Source organism: Equus quagga, chromosome 14 (assembly GCF_021613505.1).
Source record: "Equus quagga isolate Etosha38 chromosome 14, UCLA_HA_Equagga_1.0, whole genome shotgun sequence".
Taxonomy (NCBI): Eukaryota; Metazoa; Chordata; class Mammalia; order Perissodactyla; family Equidae; genus Equus; species Equus quagga.
The window spans coordinates 86,370,921-86,390,483 of NC_060280.1; the positions used below are offsets into that span (position 1 = coordinate 86,370,921).

Below are 19,563 nucleotides of genomic sequence, written 5' to 3' on the forward strand. Positions count from 1 at the left end.
ATGTGTAAAGAATGAAGAGTTCTCGGAGTTGCCTCCCAGCACTACCTTTCAATGCAAATGTCCCTGCAGGGGATAACTTCTGACCCTCAGTCGGCTCAGACACCTAAACTCAGGGGCTGTCACTCAGACACAAGGGGGCGAGTCTTTTGAACTGTCCAATCAGAGGCGGCGCCGGCGGGAAGGTGGGTGGGGCGAAGCTCCAACCACCCGGAAGTTGCTGCTGCTCCAGCCGCTCTGGGCACCGCGTCTCCCCGCTGTTAAAGGCCCCACGTATCTCTGCCAGTTCTGTCGAGTTGTGACCCGTACCCACCGCGGGAGTCGTAGTAGGGATGCTAAGGGACGCAGGAGGCCTAGAATGGCGAGCCTTCGGGCGGAGTCAGGATTTAGGGGAGGTGTATCTGGCCAAACGTGGACTCCCCTTCTCGCTCCTGCCGTGCTCGGGTCACTTGTCCCCTGCCCTTAACGGTCCTGGTGGCTCTGCCGCAGCTTCTGTCACCCTGTGACCTGCACTGGCCGTGGGGCTCGTAGGAAGGACTCAGGGGACCCAGGAGATCTAGAAATGGTGAGTGTGCGGCCCCGGGTGAGGACACGGCAGGCGGGGCTGGTGGGAAGCGGCGGGGCGGGCAGCGTGGGGGCGGGGCAGGCAGCCGGGCCCCGGGCGTCCTGTGGTCCCTGCGCGCGGCGACTTGGGCCGGAGCGTCTCTGGGCCGCTGTGCGCCCGCAGCCCCGCGTGTCCCAGACGGTGCGGGGCCCGCGGGAGGGTCCGCGGGACGGTCGGACCTCGGGCTCCGGGGTCCGTGCGCGGAGGGGCTGTGGTCTGTGGGGTCCCCAGGGCCTCCTTTCTCCTCGGAGGGCACCCGTTTTCTCTGTATTTTCCATATATTGGTGGAGCAGGTTCTCAAATCTACAACACTGTCCCCCAGTCTAGGTCTTCCTAGGACTGGCGACAAATGCCTAAATGTACAGTCTCTCCCCAAATTCCCAAATGCCAACTTCCTGCCTTCGATTCACACCATTATTAGCAACTGTTTGTTTTTGGTGGATTTAAAACAGATCCATAATTTTAATTATCATTTTCTCACAGTCAATGGGTGGCTGTTTTTAAAAGATTTCTTTTGTGTGTGTGGATATTTTCCATGAGTGAAAGGCAGCCTCTCACCACCTGGAACTACGTTGTATGATATCCTCCTGCGTCTCCCCCAGGTTCTTCCTGGGTGCAGACATCCTGTGGGAAGTCCTCTGGGTGCAGATTCCTCTTGAGAAACCTTCCTGGATGATCTGTCCTGTCAGCACTGTCCCCACCTGGGTTAGTCACCTTTAAAAGATTTATTCACTTTATTTTAGCCTCAGTTTTTCAATGAATAAAAATTTATTTATTCAATATGACTTGAAAGACAATATGAAATATTTCCAAAGAGACAAGAAAGAGGTGAATTTCAGAAAAAATAAAATATTCCAGTTTTATATTGCATGTACTAAATTCTTTCCCTTTTTTCCCTCCCATTGTGTAAACTAATCTTCTGAAGTCTGTTCTTTGATTTTGAGTGAGTTTGAATGAATTTCCATGGCTTAGACTTGTAGACCTGAAGTGTTCAAGTATGATCAATAGCTTATTTAAAAACTACTTGTCATGGAAATAATATTATATTAACATTGCTTTTTTTTCCCCAGAATGCAAAACATTCTCGTGGGTTTTCTTGTTGAGCCAGCAAAGTGCGATACAGTTATCTTCCCTGATTTCCACATAGAGACTAGCTTGAGTGTTTTAGCTAGATTGTTCAAACACTGGGTTTGCGTCCTTTAGAATACCAGTGATGGTCCAAAAAACTCCAATGGGGCAGAGGCCTGAGGGTAGTGTCTTTGAGCTAAGGCCCCCTTGGACCTCTAAAGGGAAGGCCTTGCAGGCCCAGTTGTCCTTCCTGGGGAGCCTCCCCCTGCAGGTGTCCTACTGCTCACACCCCCATGGAAGGAGCCTTTGTCCTGAGAGGAGCTGCAGAGCCCTGGAAAGCTGGGGGTGCACGTGCTCCTGGGGTGGGGAGTGATGCCCTTTCTGAGGTTGTCACTCTGGATTCCTTGGGCCTGTTTCTAGACATAATTGGAGTTTTGTATCCACAGTGTAGGTGCACTCAGAGAGTAATTTGTTTACACTGAGAAAGTCTGTGAGAGTCAGGAGCTCTGTGTCCTGGATTAGGGCCCATTAATCTGGGGGTCCATTTGGGTCAGAACCTTAAACTGAATCCAGCTGAGTTTCCTCACTGTGAGAATGGGAGCCTGAGAGAGGGAGCGTGTGCACTGTGCCCTGGGGAGAGGAGGGTGTGTGGGGCTCCCAGAGCTCCTTCCTGTGGCTGCTCAGGTGCCCTCCCCTCCTTCTCCAGGGACTGACCCCCTCCAGGGTTCTGTCTCCACGAGGAGAATCAGGAACATGGGACCTTCTGACTGTGGCTTTCCTTCTGTCCTGTGAGAAGCAGGCTGCTCATCTGAGCTGATTCCAGTGTTTGTGTTTTTTTCCTTTGGATTGCTTTATTGATGGACTAGTGCAGCCCTTTGGCTCTAGTTTCCCTTAGCACTCGGGCCCTGAGACTGTAAGTTGATGGAGAGATAGGAGGTGAGGAAAGCAAGAAATTTATTTCATTTTTTGATTGGTTTTCTTTCGTGCATGTCTCTAGAGAACATATTAATTTAAAAGGCTAAAGCAATTAAATTCTATTTCAATCATTGTGAGGAAAACTTCTGAAAGCTTCTGTGTATCTTTGAAAATCCAATACAGTTAAGGGTTTAAACTCAAACCCTGATTGTATTGTAATATATAATATGCCACTTATTCCTGAAAATACCCCAGTGAGAGACATAGGGGGAGGACAAACGAGGATGCTGCATGTCCTTTTAGTTAAAAAGAGATCTGAAAATTTTATTTTGTCTGGTTTACACTTTTGTAACTTAGTGTTTAAAGGAATTGCATCTTAGAATGGTTTCCTATGTACGAGAGTTAAAATTACAGAATATAAATGTCTCTGTTTAAAAAATCAATCTGTAAGACAGCAAAGTCTAACTTGAGAAGGCTCACTACCAACATATCCTGGTCCCCTCCTGCACTGGTACTCAGTAACATCCAGATACACAGTTTTGATTATTTTTGAGCCCCTGTTAGTGTTTATTTTTATAAATCAATTGAGAATGCATACTTTTCCTTTCCACTTTGTCCTTGTAGTGAGCAGTCAGACTCCACATTTTTGGGTGACTGCTCACAGCTTAAGCCTCACCCACCCTCCTCCCCTCATGCCCCCACCTGGACAAGCTGAGGAGGAAGCCTGGGTGCTCTCTCCTCTAGAGCAGGCAGGAGATTCCACCACCCCAGCCCCTGCCTGTGTGCAGAGCTCTTGCCCCGGCCCCACCCCCAGGCCCAGGGAAGCCCCAGGCCAGGCTCCATTCCTTGCTTTCTGAGCCCTGTGAGAGCTGCTTGAGAGGCCGGCCCTGCCCTCCCCTCAGACCTCTGTTATGTGAGTCCTATTCTCTGTGTGTGCATGCTGCATTGGCATGAGTCTCAACAAGGGAACCACCCCTCTGCAGGTGACCGTAACAGTTGGTGCCCTGAGCAGCATGTCCAGACATGACCCCACCTCTGGGTCTGTCTTCTCTTGCTCTGACTTGTTCCCCTGCTCTGCTGCCTGGTGGCGGCATGCACTGTGGGCTGCTGCTTGCTGGGGAGCTCGTGCTGGGAGCTGTGCTGCCCCGTGTTGCATTGTTGACCTTACCAGGCCACAGTTCTAGGTTCAGCTGACCAGTGTTGGCAGTTTCAAGAATTTCTAGGCATTTGAGAGCAGGAATATGGGATTGGGGCCTCCTTAAATGAATCCTGGGTCAGTGATTTGGTGGGATTTTTCTGTGTGTTAGAGTGAAGCTGTGACAGAAGCTGGGTTGGCCTTTCATGCCTGAGGGATGAAGGTGGTGGACAGGGACTATACCCTTTGCAGGAGGTGGGTCCATCGGAGGGTCACTGCGGAAACAGCAATCATTTAAAAGAAAGATAAGAGGGAGGGAAACACAAGCTGTAGGTGGCAGGCTGAGTCCACACTCCTGATAGCAGAGGGCTTCCCATCACCCTTCAGTACCTCTGCTGCTGCCCCTGCCTCTACTGCCACAAAGATCCTGACCTTCAGGGTAATGGGGGACAACACCCATGGCTCCCCTGTTGCACAATGTATCAATTCAAACCTGACTTAAGCCCCAGGTTTAAACCCTATAAAGCAAACAGTGTCAAGGGTGGGCTCCTCACCCTGATGGCACTGTTTTGAGGCTCTTGGGTGGAAAAAAAAATTATAAATACCAGGGTAGAGAGGAATCCCCTCCCCTGAAATCTATCCCATGAGGAAGATAATGAAACAGGAAAGATCAGGAGGAAGGAAACGATAGGTAAATTCCTGAAACAAAGGTCCATAATTTGACCCAATTGGGAATCCAGAATGTACTGAAAGAATTTACATAACAAAACAGATGGAGGTACACTGCTTGCCTTTTGGGCCTCTACAACATAGGTTCTGAATTACTTTTGCTCTCTGATGTAATGCACTAGTTCAGAAACCTTCAAGCACTTAATCAACCCTAGGTATCAAATTGCAGTGATACCTGGGGTCCCACTAAATTTAAGGAAGGTGCCCCTGATGATCTTAGGGGTGTTAGTGAATATAATATAGAAGACAAATAGAAATGTTTCATCTTTAGCCATCAGAACTATGGTCTTGCCTAAATTCTCCATGGTCATGGCCTTCATTGTCCTAAAACATCCCATAGTGAGCTGGGAAGCTGTGATCCAGTGAATAAGAATTTAAAATTAAGTGAAGTGTTTGCCACTTATAAATTAGCATGACAAATTAGGACTCCAAAGATGATATGCTTCAAATCAAGTAGTTAATATGGCCCAATGTAAATTACACAGGACGTTGAAGGATTGAAAACTACAGAAAATCTAGTTAACGAAGGGTTGATTATTCCCAGTGCTGCTTTTTTTTTTTTTTTAAAGATTTTATTTTTCCTTTTTCTCCCAAAGCCCCCTGGAACATAGTTGTATGGTTTTTTTTTTTAGTTGTGGGTCCTTCTAGTTGTGGCATGTGGGATGCCGCCTCAGCAAAGCCTGATGAGCAGTGCCATGTCCACGCCCAGGATTCAAACTGGCGAAACCCAGGGCCACCAAAGCAGAGCACGTGAACTTAACTACTTGGCCATGGGGCCACCCCCCAGTGCTTCTTTTAACAACTCAATTTGTCCTGTTATATATAAACCTGGAAAGAGTGGATGACCCCTCAGAGTGGTTTACCTCAACTTGAGGCTGTGGCTGCACCACACAGACCTCTGTAACCCAGTCCCCACAGTGTGGAAATTATGGATTCCATCCAGTCAACAATTGATAAGTATCCTGTTCTCACAGATGTGGTTGAGTCTGTTCTGTCCAGTCCTGTGTCCACAGCCTCTCAGCTGCACTTGGCCTTCCCTCTGAGGGACATGATACCCCTTTACTGGGTTGTCCTCATGGATCTTCCACAGCTGTGCCCTCCCACAGTCATTGCAGGCGGGGTCTGAACTGCATCCTGGTTTCTCCAAGAACACAGGTATGACATTACATTAATGACATCTTGTCTGAGGACATTTAGGACATACAAATATTGTAAAAACGAGCTCACAAAAACTGGATGGCACATTGTCACTCATATGATGTGAGGCCCTGACAACTTTGTTAAATTTCTGGAAATATTTGATAATCTGAAACTATGAAGAAATAGCTGTTGTTTCCCTCAGCATCCACAACATCTCCTGGGTTCTTCTCCTGTTCCAGAGGTAACATATTTCTTGTATTCAAATTTTATTTGAGCCTATTTGTGCTGTTGCTTGCAAATTTTCCACCTGGAGTGGCACCCCCTACCACAAAAGTCTGGAGACTCTCTTTAAATTGTCATACAACCAACTCTCCTGTTAGTGCCCTCAGAGACTCCTTCACTATAGAGGCCTCAGTGACCTTCTGTCATGCCTTCTGGGGTACCCATGGTGGCCTTAAGTTGGCCATGGGCTTCTGATGGAAGAACCAGCCCTAGGCCCACAGTATATGTCATTAGAGCTGCAGTGACCTCTACTTACAAGGCTGTCCTGCCAGTAGATGGCCCTGAGCATGGGACCATGTATCGAGCAGTCCGTTTTGACTTGTGACCTGGGAACAGCACTCCAGGAGCTCAGCATGGTTATGGAGACCCCCTGGAGACATGATGAAGCCAAACCTGGGCCCTCTGGGATATCCTACCTCCAGGAGGAGGTGATATTCCCTGTCTTCAGTCTCCTGCCGGGTAAAATGGTGTTGAAGGAGGTCACCCCTTTCCCAGAATCCCAGGCTCCCTGGGGAGCTCCTTAGGACTCCCTAAGTGTAAAGCAACAGGAGTTCCTAGACTTTGGGGATGACATCATCACATTTGCACAAATGGAGCCCAGGCGGAGTTGCTGCTTTTCATGTCTTAATTGTGACATCTCTGATGGACTGGACACAAAGGTCAACGCACTGACCACACAGCAAGCACTCATCGTAGCACTGCCCAACATTGGGCTCCAGCTGCAGACATTACAGACTATGGGCGATTCCCTGAGAGTTGCCCCTTTGTGGTAAAAGGACTCTAGGAGTCTCTTGCCTCACAGTTACCTACAATATAAATCAAAGTAACACTTGTCTCTGCGCATATGAAGGCCACACACAAAGTCTCACCAGGCCACTCTGTCCACATGGGAGTTGCAGACACTACTGATAGTAATGAAGGCACTCATTTCACTTCTCAGAATATACAGTGCTGGGCTCTTAACAAGGCGTTCAATGGAAGTTCCTCCTCTCTTCCAAGTCTCAGGGTGCAGGCCTCAGAGAGAAACTTAATGACTTATTAAAATAAGTTCAAATTAGTTGAATGAAAGATGGTCTGTTTCTGTCATCAGTCACTCACCAGGGGTGAATATTAATGTGCCTGTCTTTACTGTTTTCCTAGTAGACTGCTTTGTTTTAGGGTCAGTTTTAGGTTTACAGAAAACTTGACTGGAAAGTACAGAGATTTCCCACATAATTCCTCTGCCTCCACACAGTTTGCCCTACATTTTATATCTCCTATTGCTGTGGTACATTTGATACATTTGATGAACCAATTTGATGCATGAAATTTCATAGTTTACATTAGTGGTGACTCTGTGTTATGCAATCTCTGGGCTTTGGCTAATGTAACACTTTACATTGCATTTATGTGGAACACTTGCACTTCTCTAAAAATCTCCTGTGCTCCACCTTTTCATTCATCCCTCCCTCCCCCAAATCCCTGGTAACCAATGATCTTTCAGTGTCATCTTTAATCTTTTGTAGAATGTCCCATGCTTGGAATCATACAGTGTATAGTCTTGTCACACTGGCTTCTTTCAGTTAGCAATATGATTTTAATATGTCTCCATTTCTGTCTTGATAACCTCATTTGTGTTCATCACTGAAGAATGTTTTACCCTATGGATGTCCCCATGATTGTTTATCCTTTCGCCTATTGAAATTATCTTGGTTACATCTAGGTCTCGACAATAAGGCACAAAGCTCCTGTCAACATTCACGTGCAGGGATTTTTGTGAACATCTGTTTTCAGCTCATTTGGGTAAGGTCAAATGCCAGAGTCCAGCTCCAGCAGAGTCCAGGTTCCTGAGGGATGAACGGCGTCGGCGAAGGGAAGGGAATGAGACTGCACACCAAGTTGGTGGAAGCAAGTCTGAAGTCTTTATTGTCAAGCGTGTGTTTATATATATTTTGAGGATTACATAAGCGTCTGGGGTACATCTATTTTCTCCCCTGAAGTAGCTTGATTTTTCCCCATGATATCATTTTACTTCCTTAATTTATCTGGGTCATCAGCAGTTTCTAAAGGTTACTTCCCTTATTCAGTCCTGGGAAAGAGCTGTTGTTTTCATTTTCTGGGTAAGTGCAGTTAATATTTATAGATCTCTACAGTATTCTTTGCAGGGGGTGAGACTCGGGTTATGCTGGAGGACGGAACAAGCCTTGGGGCAAAGATGAGCCAAGGTATGTTTAGACGAGGCACATACAGGGCCCCACACCCTCTTATATAACTCCCACACTGAGACATTTGACCCTTTAACCCTCTTTCTTCGGCAGGGCCCTGGGGATGTTGAAGGAGTGTTAGTCAGAAGAGGGTCTTTCTTGTCTACTACAGTGGGATTCACCTTTCCCAGCAGATTCCCCTGGGTAAGCACAAGCGTCATGAAGAGAGCCAATACAGCAACTAGTAACAGCAGATTGAGCAAGGAGGACCCTCGGCCGTTCCTGCAGGGGTTGCTTTGCAACTCCCGTGCTTCGTGTGCCCCGACTGTGTCACTGGGCTGCAGCGGTTGCAGGACGGCGTCTGTCATTCAAAGAACGTGATGGCTGCAATCGTATGGTAAGAGTAGGCTTAGGTTAAGAAACTGCCTTTTTTCCAGAGTAGACATTCCATTCTCCGTTCCCACCAGCAGTGAGTGAGGGTTCCTGGTGCTCTCCATCTTCACCATCGTTCACTGTTCTCACTGTTTTAATTTCAGCCGTTATAAGTGTCTGGTTATATCTCATTCTTTTTTTATTTGTAGTTTCCTAGTGATGTATGATTTTGAGCATCTTTTCATGTGCTTATTTACTATCTGTATATCATTGCTGAAGTGTGTGGGTTGATTGTCCATTTTTAACTGGGTTGATTGTCTTCGTTTGTTAAGTTTTAAAGATTTTATTTTTTTTCCTTTTTCTCCCCAAAGCCCCCTGGTACATAGTTGTATATTCTTCACTGTGGGTCCTTCTAGTCGTGGCATGTGGGACGCTGCCTCAGCCTGGTTTGATGAGCAGTGCCATGTCCGCGCCCAGGATTCGAACCAACGAAACACTGGGCCGCCTGCAGCGGAGCTCTCGAACTTAACCACTCGGCCACAGGGCCAGCCCCTTTTTGTTAAGTTTTACGAGTTCTTTGGATTGTTTTGGTTACCAGTCCTTTATCAGATAAGTGATTTCCAAAGATTATCTGCCAGTCCTTTTTTTTTTTTCTCCTTCATCTCCCCAAATGCCCCCCGTGCATAGTTGTAGATCTTAGTTGCAGGTCCTTCTAGTTGTGGCATGTGGGACGCCGCCTCAATGTGGACTGACGAGCGGTGCCATGTCCGCGCCCAGGATCCGAACCAGCGATACCCTGGGCCACTGCAACGGAGTGCGCGACCTTAACCACTCGGCCATGGGGCCGGCCCCCTGCCAGTCTTTTACTTGTGTTTTCATTCTCTTAACACTGTGTTTCACTGAGCAGAGGTTTTCATTTTAATGAAGTCAAACTTTTTTTCTATCTTGGATCTTGCTTTTGGTGTTGTATCTAAGAATTAATGAGGAAACAAAGGTTGCCTAGATTTTAAACTCGGTTATATTTTAGGACTGCTGTGGTTTTACTTTTAACACTAAGGTCTATAATTAATTCTCAGTTAATTTTGGTGAAATTTATCAAATCTGTGTCTAGATTGGTTTTTTTTGGCCAGCAGATGGCAAGATTTTCTGGCAGTATTTATTGAACACTACATTTTCCCACTGAATGGCCTCAGGTCCTTTGTCAAAGATAAGTTCACTATATGTGTGTGGATCTACAGGAAACTATTGACTTGTATATTAACATTTTATCTTTCATCCTTCCTCTACACTCTTCTTAGTTCAAGGGGTTTCTTATTGGGGATCTTTGAGATTTTCTCCATAGACAATCTTGTGCCACAAGGACAGTTTAAATTCCTGCCTCCCAATTTATGTACCTTTTTATTCACTTTTCATGTCTAATTGCATTAGCTAAGAATTCTGGTGCAGAGTTTACTAGGAGTGGTGAGAGGGGACATCCTTGCCTTCCTCCTGATGTTACTGGAAAGCATCTAGTTCCTTCAGTGTAGTCCACTAACATTAAACAAGAGCCCAGCTAAGGTAGAGGGAGGTGTGGGCAGAGGGGAAGCATTCTCCAGTCCAGTGATTGGGTCTCAATCTTTTAGTGAGCCTGTGTCCCTGGGCTTGAACTTCTGTGGTATAATGAGAAAGATATTAGATCTTTGTCCTCAATTCCTAGCAAAAACCTCTTGAGCGATAAGGGTGATAGAGAGTTTTTTGTTTTAATGAGACAACTCTTGGCCAGCTCCCAGATGGCTTCAGGATGATGGTTGGACACTTGAAACACCCAGCCTTGGTTAGAGGCTTGGAACTTACAGACCCAGCTCCCAGCCTCTGTTTAGAGGAGAGGGGCTATAGACTGAGTTAATCACCAAGAGGCAATGATTGAATAAATTGAGCCCATGTAGTGAAACCTCCATCAGAACCCTGAAAGACAAAATTCAGAGAGTTTCTGGGTTGGTGAACACATGCAGGTGCTGGGAGGGTGGAGTGTCCAGAGAGGATGTGGAATCTCTGCCGCCCCCTCCGCCTCCACTCCCCTCACCCATACCACTACCCTAGTTTGCCCTACGCAACTCTGCCTTTTGTCTGTTCCTCAGTTGTATCCTTTATAGTAAACCAATAATAGTAATTAAAGCAGTTTGCTGAGATCTCATAATCATTTCAGTAAATTACCAAATGTAATAAGATGTTGAGGGAATCTACGAATTTGTAGACAGCTGAGTGGAAATGCTGGCAGCCTGGGCACCACATCTGTGGTTGGCATCTAAGGAAGGGGCAGATTGTGGGACTGAGCACTTGTCCTGTGGAGTCTGACGTGAATTCTGGGTACATAGTGTTAGAATTGAACTGAAGTGTTGCACACCTCTTTGGTGATGCAGAGTTGGAGAAGTGGCATTGGAACACAGACCAAAGGTTTGGTGTCAGGAAGGGAAAAAAATTCTATCCTCCCACGTGTGCCACCTTTCAGAGCAGAAAAGGCTAGAAGAGACTCAAGTTGGCTCTTTCCCTCCCCCCAGGTCAGGTGGATTCTGGAAAAATCCCAGTCAGTTAACTGCTCTCGTGAGACAGATTACTTCTAGGGCATGCCTTGTTAAGAACAGAATATTTGGGGTATATTTTTAAATGCCTACATCTTCTCTAATTGTGGAGACAATGGTTTACCCTGTGACCTCAATTCTCTGATGGAAGAGTTGTTGATTTCAAGTTTCTTGGCTTTTTTCTTCTGAGGACTGGAATCTGGCTTCTGAGCTCCTTACATGACAGATGAGAGACCAGAAGTCTCTGACTCCTCTTTTCCCCCAGTTTTTGGGGGTTTTTTTTAAAGATTTTATTTATTTATTTTCCTTTTTCTCCCCAAAGCCCCCCAGTACATAGTTGTATATTCTTCGTTGTGGGTCCTTCTAGTTGTGGCATGTGGGACGCTGCCTCAGCGTGGTTTGATGAGCAGTGCCATGTCCACGCCCAGGATTTGAACCAACAAAACACTGGGCCGCCTGCAGCGGAGCTTGCGAACTTATCCACTCGGCCACGGGGCCAGCCACCCCCCAGTTTTATTGAGAAAAAATTGACATACACGACTGTATAAATTTAAGGTGTCCAACATGATGGTTTGATTTACACGTATGGTGAAATGCTTACCACAGTAGATCACCTAACATTCATCTTCTCATATAGACACAATAGAAGGAGAGGAAAGAAGAAAAGAATAATCTCTTTCTGATGAGAACTCATAGCTTTTACTCTCTTAACAGCTTTCCTATGTTTCATAGAGCAGTGTTAGCTATAATCATGTCGTACATTACATCTCTAGTAGTTATTTATCTTATAACTGGAAGTTTGTGCCTTTTGATCACCTTCTTCCAGTTGCCTCCCCCCCCACTGCCCCAGTAATCAGCAGTCTGATCTCTTTTATATGAGTTTGTTTTGGTTTTGTATTTTTAGATTCCACATATAAGAGAGATCATAAAGTGTTTGTCTAACTTATTTCACTTAGCATAATTCTTCAAGTTTCATTTGTTTTCAGAAATGGTAGGAATTCCTTGTTTTTATGGCTGAATAATACTCTGTTGTCTGTATATTTATATATACCAAAACTCTGTATCCATTCGTCCATTGATGGACGCATATCTTCTCTATGGTAGGTAGGGGCCTCAGTGAGTGAGGATGTCAACATTGATGATTGTTTTCCCACGATATAATATATTTCAAACACTGTTGGAGGAACTGCTGAGGTGTGGATGTGAACAATGGATAGCTATACCAAAAGTCCTGCATTCTTGGGATTATCAGAAATGATTCCCCATAAAGATAAAGGCATGGACATATTTCATCTTCATTTTAGCTGTAGTTAGATCTTTTATTGCATGTGCTATTCGATCATGATCCAGATACACAATTATCTGGAACTCCAGACTTCCATTGCTTGGGCCATGGGTATTTGTGGTATTTATGTTTCTGTTTAACATCAGTTGAAAGGATTTGAAATTGCCTTTTGATTCAGCGTATCATTTTGCTGCTATTCCGACTGAGAGACAATTTGTCCCCCATGAAACCTTTGAGTTTCTCCCAGTTTGAGGAAGGGTTCTGGTCGTCTGCACAGTTGTAGCCCGTCATGGCTTTTCCTCTGAGTAAAATGACACCTGTGGAAGTTCAATGTGATTTCCTGGTTAAAATGTTAAAAAGAGCTATGATGGTGGGGGATGGGAGGTGAGCACAGAGGGTGAAAGGGAGCACTTATATGGTGATGGACAAGAAATAATGTACAACTGAAATTTCACAACGATGGAAACTATTATAAACTCAATGAAAAATAAAAAATAAAAAATAAAAAGTATGAATGTTTAGAGGGTAGTAATCCAAGGAGTAATTAATGTGACCTGTAGACAGAGGCTCAGTATCATTTTGAGTAATGTCCTATGTGGTGGCAAAGGAGGTAAATTTGATATCCTCAAACTGGGAAATTTTCTATGCCTTTTTATAAGAGGATTAGTTGGGAGGTTTTGTTTCATTGATTCACAAAGCCACCAAAGCACATTTTTACTGTTTTCAGGGATCATTTGTATATGTTTACATTTCCAGGAGATGTTATAGAAAACAGGGTAAAACTTGAAAGAGCTTTTGTTTCATTAAACAACAATGGAAATCCAAACTTGTTCCCTTTTTTTCAGTGCTAATTTATGTTTTCTGAGCAGTGTAGAAATTATGTGATTCTGTAATTATTAGTGTATCATTTGATCCCCTGTCCCTGTCCTTCCTCCCATGATGCAAGTGAAGAAAGTTAAGCACGGGGTTTCACCAAAATTCACAGAGCTCGTAACAGTGGAATCTCTCAGTTTTGAAGACATAATGGGCAATGTCAATCATTTTAAACTCACAAGAATGCTGCAAGGTTTGTATAATCATTCACTCTTACAAATGTTCCATCAAAGTTTCCAAAAGGACTCATAAGACAACATGGTGTTCCATTTATATCACACTCTGGAAAAGGCAAAGGTATAGGAACCTAAACACATCAGTTCTTAAGAGTGGGAGGGTTCAGTACTAATGGGCACCATGGGACACTTCCTTTGGGTTGGGTTGTTCTCCAACCTGATGGGGGTATAACTACATATTCATGAACTCACAACTTCTCTTAAAATAGTATGTATATATGCAAAGAACAATTGAGATAAAACCACAAAACTGTTTTCACATGCTAGGATAGTATGAAACTCTCCTGAAGTTTGATTGCTACGTGTGTAACACTTCCTTCCACCACGTTGGGTTGCTTCTTAGGATAAAGAGGAAAGACTGGGGAAGAAAGACATAGGCCACTATAGACTCTTCCTGGTACCCACTTTGACTTAGAAAACTCCCTCTAGGGCTACACCTGCCCTCAAGTCGTTCACATAACTGGTGAGAAAGTGATAGGGCTCCCGGCCTCCATCTTTGAGTTGACACCAAGTTTCCTGGGTCATATCCTGGGAATGCGGTGGTCTGAAACAAGCATAAAGGTGCATCTGCACACGTGGGATCTGCCTGGGCACATCCTAATCTAACCCTTGGCATCAACATCAGGTCTTGAGGCTGTTTCCAGCTCTTAAGCTTCCCATTTCAATTCTACTCTGTGCCTCCTTGCTGGGAAAAATGTTTAAATGCAACACCTGTCCCACTCTGGAAATTTTCTGTTGTATTGACCTTAAAATCAAAAGGGCCAATTATTTTACAAGTTAAATGTGTTTATTCAGGAGCAGCAGAGGAAGCATGATTCAGGACATGCAAACTGTGGTGAACCATAGGCAGGCAGGGAGAACAGAACAGATGGGCTTGCTTTTATAGAGGACAGGAGGAAGCTGGGAGGGGCTGTTTGGAACAGAAGTCCATGGCAGGAGAATGAGAGATCAGGGGGGTGACAGTGGTGGTTTCTCATTGGCTGGGCTGTTGCTGGGCAAGGAGAAATTCTTCCTTCTGCTGGAGACTGTAAAGTAAGCTTCCACCTGTTGGAGAATGGGAGGGACACTTTTTCTGTTTTAGCTCTGCAAGGTCTGGTGAATAGTAGTCCCCCTTCAGGGCTTCCTGACTCCATTTTAAATGAGATTTCCTGTATTTTCACATTTGCAGCCCCAGGTGACTGTGAGGTGAGGCAGTGGCAGAACCCAGAGCCCATGTCATGAGGCACAGGCCCCTGGAAAACAGTACTCCACACTGTCACATAAACGTCACTTCTGCACCAACAAGCACACTTTCTCAGTAGTCTCAAAATCACCAATAATGTCAAAAAGACAAGGTCTGCCTTGTTCTAGCTCTGGGAGTCCCTCAGGTGCCCAGCTGTGCCTAAATCACTCTCCTGAGATCTCTGGCACATTCCATCCTGTGGTTTCAGTGGCTCATGTGCTGACCACACCTGGCTCTCTCACCTCAGAACCCGCCTCCAGAGTGAGTTTGGAACCCACCCACCAAGGCCAGTGCTTACTTTTTCTGGAACAAGACTCACCCTGCAGAGTTCTAGTCCCAACACCTGTGGGAAATGGTGATCTCAGCCAGCCCATCCGCGGTCATGGGGCCCCCTCCCTTCATTTGGCTCCTAGAATGGAATAGGCACCACGCCAAAGGAAGGGGCAGGAATGGCAGGTGTTTCTACCTTTTCTGGATTGGGCAGGCACAGGAGTTGGTGCCCTGTCCTTTGTCGGATGTCACACCTACTGTTTCTTGAAAGAGGCAGAAATGAACCAAACCACATCCCAATGTGCCCTTGCAACAACTTCCAGTGCTTTCCTGGGTCCCCAAGGTGATGTCTGTGTAGTTGGAGACCTAGGGACAGAGGTCTAAGGCCTCCACCCCCCTATCAGCAAATGTTTCAGGATGGAGCAATGAGGGTGGCCAATGGGACTGACCCATGCAAGGTCTGTGCATAAGTGAGACCTCGGGGGTGATGGATCTCAGACTGTGGACACCATAGCCAAGGACTTGCTGCCTCGTGAGGATGCACAGACCTTTGTTGTCCACACTGAGCTTCCGATGGAAAAGCAAATTGAGGAAGGGGCACATGGTGGGAACACATTTCTGGGAGTAATCATAGCAGCGTGAGGGGCTGGAAAACGGTGGTCACTGCAGCCATCGTGGGCCCTGACTCTCCCTCTTCAGGGCCTGGGCTGTGTGTCTCTGGGCCGTTATCTCTGAGGGTCTGTGTGTGGGTGTGGGCACATGTGTGTCCAGTGAGAAAGCCTGTGTGATTTTGTATGTCCGTCTAGGGGGCTATGTGTGTATGTCCTTAAAATCTGGAATGCTGTTATGTCATTTGGTGCCTAACTGCCCTGGTAGCCCCTCCCTCACCATGTTCAATTGAACTGACGTGAGCAGACAAATCCTCATCTTCCTTCTGATTGTGTTAATCATGTGCTTTATTTTGTGTCTCTTAGGTGTTTCGACTTGTTGGGGGGGCCTCTCGGACATAGGGAGACCCTGCCCCTCCCAGGGGTACCTCATTCCACATTGGCGGTGGACAGCTTATGTGGAGCAGGCCTCTCATGTGCATCCTGCCCGATCCAGTGCCCTGTCCCTACAGACCTCCTTATCTGCCTCTCACACGCCAGACAGTATTCCCCACTCCAAACCCACCCAGGGCCAGGAACCAGATGACTGAGGACCATCCCTAGGCCCCAGAGGCTGCTGGGATTGTTCAAAGCAGCTGGTCCTGAGCTGCTCACTCTGCCCTGACTCACATTTCCTGTGGCCCCAAATGAAGGCTGTGGCCTAGGTTTGTGTCCCCCTACTGATTCTGCCTCCTGAGCAACCCTGATGCAGCCCCTGTGAGCCTGCCTGGCATGGTGTGCCCTTATCTTGGGAAGTGTAAGTAATAAACTTTCAATGTCATTGGCCTGTCCATGTTGTTACTTAGTCACCTCCGTAAATTAAAATCTCAAGGGTACAAATTGGATACTGATCCTGAGGAGAAAGTGTTCAGTGAAGATGGTGGAGCCACCGTGGGAGGACGGAGTGAGGTCTGTGGGAATGTGAGTCCACAGCAGAGCTGATGTTTCCCAAGGAGCCTGCAGCAGGGGACATGGGGGCTGAGCGAGGGGATGCTCACCTTTGGTCCCCTCACTGAGCTTACAGTAGAAAGGCAGAGTGACAAAGGGACGATTCGTGGTGAGGGAGTTTCTGGATGCATTTATAGGAGTCAGAGGGGCTCGAACATCATGACTCCAACCATTTTGGACTGTCCTGCGGGCCCTCCCGCGGCCCCGCACCGTCTGGGACACGCGGGAGTGCGGGCGCACAGCGGCCCAGAGACGCTCCGGCCCCAGTCGCCGCGCGCAGGGACCACAGGACGCCCCGGGCCCGGCTGCCTGCCCCGCCCCCACGCTGCCCGCCCCGCCGCTTCCCACCAGCCCCGCCTGCCGTGTCCTCACCCGGGGCCGCACAGTCATCATTTGTAGGGCTCCTGGGTCCCCTGAGTCCTTCCTAGGACTCCCACGGCCAGTGCAGGCCACAGCGGGATAGAGGCTGCGGCAGAGTCATCAGGGACCATTTAGGGCAGGCATCACGCAAACCCAATCCCAGCAGGAGTGACAAGGGACATCTGTGCCAGTGCAGCGCACCGTCCCACCCACCTGCCTCAGCGGAGTCCCGGATTGGACAGTTCCCAATGGAAACGGCCTCCGAAAAATGAGTGACAGCAGAGCAGGAAGACGCCGGGGTCTGCCCAACAAGCTAGTGCCAGTGGCCCCTAACTATCCCCTTCTGGGTCATTTACATTCAAACAATGTTTTCCAGGCCTGGGACCACACTGTTGTTTACCCCACCGCTTTATGAACGCGTGGTTAACAGGTCTGCACACGCACTTCCTGATTCAGTTTCAAGAGCAAGTACAGAGTGGACCAGGCTGGGTGACACGGGAACAAGAGGATCTTATGTCCTCTAAGGGTCAAGGGCTTGGTGTAAGGCTGCGAGGCCACTCATGGTAGCCTGACCCTTGTTTAGAAACAGACACTTAAATGTGACCTCACCATCTGTGTCTGGTTCCATTTTGATCTTCCGCCTTGCCAGCCTTCAGCCTTCCACCCACCCCTGCCCCACCCCGATTCGTTTCATCTTAAGATAGAGAACCCGGGAAATCTTGACTCTGGCAGGAAGTAGGAACCCGACAGCCCTAGCTGGGTGCAGGGACTCTTCTCACCAACCACAAGCTGTGAGATGTGGTCACTAAATCCTCAGTTTTACATTTTACACTGGAGATAAATTTATTTTAGGTCATTTTTTGCCTTTGCCCCTAGAGAAGTTTGAAATGTAAATGGTTATAATACCCCTAAGGCAATTGATTCCTAATTTCACTGATATAAGAAAACTAATAAATCCTTATGTAAATATTGGATGCACCTATAAAATTTTTCCCCATCTTTACTGAGGCATAATTGACTAATAATATTGTCTATATTTAAAGATTTCAACCTGATGGCTTGATATATGTATAACTGTAGACAGTGGATGAAGCATTCTCACCACACACACACACACAAAGTAACTATGTCGGGTGATGGACGTGTATATTAACCTGGAAATTTTAATAAGCCTCAGAGAAGGGATTGCAAAACTCTTTTGCACTGTAAAGCTCTTAATCCATTTATTTACATACGTGAACAACTTTACTGAGGTATAATCCATACACAGTCATGCCCCACATAACGAAGTTTGGGTCAACAACTGACCACATATACCACAGTGGTCCCATAAGGTTAGTACCATAGTACTTATCCATAGTACATAAGCCTATATTTCCTATTATTTTCCTATTATTCCTCTTGGTGTCATATCTAACATATTTTTGCCAAATCCAAGGTCAGGAATTTTTTTCTATGTTTTATATACTTTTGTCATACATTTACTCTCATCTTTAGGTCTTTGATGGTTTTTGGTAAGTCACTGTATGTTGTGGGTTTTAAGGATACAATCTCTTCCTTTTACCTATGCCTATCCAGTTGGCCCAGCACCAATTTATGAAAAGAATATTCTTTCCTCACTTTGGGGACCTTTGTCAAAGATCAGTTAACCATAAATGTGGGGTTTATTTCTCTAATCTCAATCTTCCACAGATCTCTGTGTCCATCCTTGTGTCAGTACCACGCTAGGTTGATTACCTTTGTTTAGTATGAAGTTTTGAAATCCAGAAATGTTAATCCTACTACTTTGTTTTCCTTTTTCCAGATTGGTTTGGCTATTCTGGTTCCCTTGCAATTACATGAACTCATGAAACAGCTTGCCAATTTCTGTAAGGGGTACAGCTGGGATTATGATCGCTATCAGCATTGAATCTCTAGGTCATTATGTGCAGCCGTGCCATTTCAACAATGTTAAGTCCTGAAAACCATGAAACTGGGATATTTTCCCATTTATTGATACATTTCGTAATTCCTTTTGAACATGCTTTGTCGTTTTCAGAGTACTTGGGTTTAGTTTGTTGTTCTTCTAGTTCCCTTAACTTGCTGTCTTTTTTTTGTTTTGAGGTATAATTAACTGCTGCACCACTGGCCCGGCCCCAATATCTTTTTTTTTTAAAGATTGGCACCTGAGCTAACAACTGTTGCCAATCTTTTTTTTTTTTTTCTGCTTTTTCTCCCCAAATCCCCCAGTACACAGTTGTACATTTAGTTGTGGCATGTGGGACGCCACCTCAGCATGGCCTAATAAGCGATGCCATGTCCGCGCCCTGGATCTGAACCAGCAAAACCCTGGGCCACTGAAGCGGAGCACACCAACTTAACCACTCGGCCACAGGGCCAGCCCCTTTCTTTTTTTAAACAGGTGTTTATCGCTGTAAGCTCTCTTACTACGCCTTATGCCATATACAAGTGTCCTTGTGTTTTTCTCCCCTGGTGTGTTTGCACATCCCTCGAAACTCAATCTTGGGTCGTCTGTGTCTTGCAATCTTGTTTTAACCCACTGTTTCTATACTGGAGCCCTGTTGACATGTGGGAAGGTATTAGGGTGAGAATATGCTCTTTTTAAAAAAAAAAAGATTAGCCCTGAGCTAACATCTGTGCTCATCTTCCTCTATTTTATATGTGGGATGCCTGCCACAGCATGACTTGATAAGCACTGTGTAGGTCCGCACCCGGGATCTGAACTGGCAAACCCTGGGC

At 46.2% G+C, this 19,563-nt stretch overlaps 1 long non-coding RNA gene across 3 annotated transcripts; it reads left to right on the forward strand.

Moving 5' to 3' along the window:
• Positions 1 to 235: 235 nt before the first annotated feature.
• Positions 236 to 16,297, forward strand: LOC124225296 (uncharacterized). Of its 3 annotated transcripts, none has more exons than XR_006885055.1 (4): positions 236 to 562; positions 5,423 to 8,074; positions 8,168 to 8,450; positions 15,844 to 16,297. It is a non-coding gene; the product is annotated as an uncharacterized LOC124225296 (long non-coding RNA). The 3 variants fall into 3 exon arrangements; XR_006885056.1 differs by lacking the exon at positions 236 to 562 and having other exon boundaries at positions 5,151 to 5,603; positions 7,573 to 8,074; XR_006885054.1 differs by lacking the exon at positions 236 to 562 and having other exon boundaries at positions 5,151 to 8,074.
• The last annotated feature ends 3,266 nt before the right edge of the window (positions 16,298 to 19,563 follow it).